The 2265-nt window shown below is 35.8% G+C and overlaps 1 pseudogene; it reads right to left on the bottom strand.

The window, feature by feature from the left end:
- Positions 1 to 488: 488 nt before the first annotated feature.
- LOC149557484 (U-box domain-containing protein 44-like) lies at positions 489 to 1999 on the bottom strand (annotated as a pseudogene).
- Between the last annotated feature and the right edge of the window lie 266 nt (positions 2000 to 2265).

Below are 2265 nucleotides of genomic sequence, written 5' to 3'. Positions count from 1 at the left end.
GATATATAAATCCTATTTTAACTATAAGTTTGCATATAATTATAGAAAAAGACTATATTTGTATCTCCTTCCTAAAGCTAATCAACCCTTACCTTGTACTTCCTAAAAATAGTTCTCATTACTTACTTAAGTTCTCAAACAACTTGAGACTCCTCTCTACTCAAATCCTATAAAAAGACAAGATCTTGAACTTTTGTAAGTGACAACACATGATCTTGTGCCTACCTCTTCCTAGGATAAATATTACCAATACATGACCATTTCTTGATATGTCATTTATCTCCACGGGCAACCATGAAAGCATCTAAATCCTTCACAATCTCATCGAAAATAACTATACCTTCCTAATTCTCGACCTTCAACATCAGCATGATATTCTTTGCATGATTAATGAGATATAGATACATGAACTTTTTCAACTCCAAATTCTTTGCTTTAATGTGACAGCCGCATTTTGAACATGTTGAGAATCCATTCAGACAAAACCATCAATCTCTACACATTAAAAAAACCAGTTGTATAGCTTGACATTGCAAGGGAGGCTTGGCCATTTTGAAAAAAGCCCAAATGGTTTGAAGGTTATTATCATTGTCCTGGATCAATCTTGCAACATCACTGTCATCTGAAGCTTTTGTCAACAATAACAACACCTTCATTGAATTCTCTACAATTGGTAATTCACAAAAAGTTAGAATTCCCATGATGGATTCAACAAGCTTGCATGCTTCCATTAGTGTCTTGTCATCACAGAGAAGAAAAGATCTTCCATGCTCCATAGTTAAATCTGCTAGAATAGCTGTAGCTTTGACTTTCATATTCAAATTAGGCTTCTCTAAGAAGACAAGTGGCAAAGGAACCCCTCCATCTTCAAAGCATCAATTACATTTTGTTGAATCAAGGCCTCTCTTCTGTTGTCATTGAGCTGCAATTATGTGAGCATTTTGACCATTCCCAATTTGGATTCCTCTATACCTCTTAAAAGGCAATGGGCAAAGGATTTGCACCAATTAAACTAGATAATTGATCTTATTTTTCCTTCATTGTATGAGTTTCCATCATAAGAGAGCTCATTGAGAATAGTCTCACTATCCATCATCAACTCTGGATGATTGCCCCTAATTAAAATCGTAACAATTGTCAAAATAGCACCACATTGTTGGCCTAGCTACTCCAGGATATTCTTATATTTTTGTCAACTCCGACAAGAATTTTATAGCAGCCCTTGTGAGGTTAGGGCTCAAGTCATTGAACAGACATTTAATGATCTTACTAAGCCCATTAGCTTCAACTAGTTTTTCCTTCCCATGGTTATTGTCTTGCACAACTACCATTAAAACTGAACAACAAAGTGCCTTCAATTTGTTGTCATTAGGCTTCAAAGCTCCCACTATTAATGGAAGTAAAGATTCAAAAATTATCCAATTTTTATCATTTGTACTCTCTTTGCAGAGTTCTGACAGATCAACAAGTGCTCTTTTTTTTTCTTGGCACATAATTTTGTCTCCAACTTTATCTTTGTCTTCAAAATACTTGCCACATAGTTCTACTACCTCTAGAGATTTATAGTGTAGTACAATTCTTGGTTTGGTATAAGAATGGAATTCGGGAGAGCTATACCAATAAGGGGATCCTTTGGCTCACCTCTTGCAAACTCGCTCTCAATTGCTTCTATCTCAAAAGAATTATTAGTTGAGATCAAAACTAGATCGTTCATCACTGTCCCTATAAGAGGACATTTAAAATGTGAATATGGCTCATGAGTAATGAAATTCTCCTGAGATCTGCTAACTACTCTCCTCAATTCCAGGAAACGCTTGCAGGAGGTTTCTAATGCCATGTCAGCATCTTCTTGAGAAAGAAGAGCCATGACCTACTGCATATACTCGATATCCTAGAGCTCCTTTTCCCTTTCAGCTTCCTTGATATCCCTCTTAAACTTATGAAGTTCAGTAGATATATAGCTACGGCTTTGCCCAACACCTGTGGCACAATCATCCATCCTACTCTTTGAAAGAATCATAGTAACCAATGTTTTTATCCTTATAAAGAATTTTATACCATTCCAACTTTGCCATAGATGTTGCATAGACCTTGACAATATTGTCTGCATATTTCATCAACCAGGAGACTAGTAAACTAGTGGAACCTAGATTTAGGACAACCACATATTGAAGTTTCGAAATAGGGGTACTAAAAGTGCACCTACAAAAATCAATCATTGTTTTGCATGTATATTCACCACTATCTTTCTCTCTAATGTCACTA

The sequence above is a fragment of the Cupressus sempervirens genome, chromosome 5, assembly GCF_028749045.1.
Source record: "Cupressus sempervirens isolate cs-2001-9-10 chromosome 5, ASM2874904v1, whole genome shotgun sequence".
Classification (NCBI taxonomy): Eukaryota; Viridiplantae; Streptophyta; class Pinopsida; order Cupressales; family Cupressaceae; genus Cupressus; species Cupressus sempervirens.
This window is presented reverse-complemented; position numbering and strand designations above follow the sequence as displayed.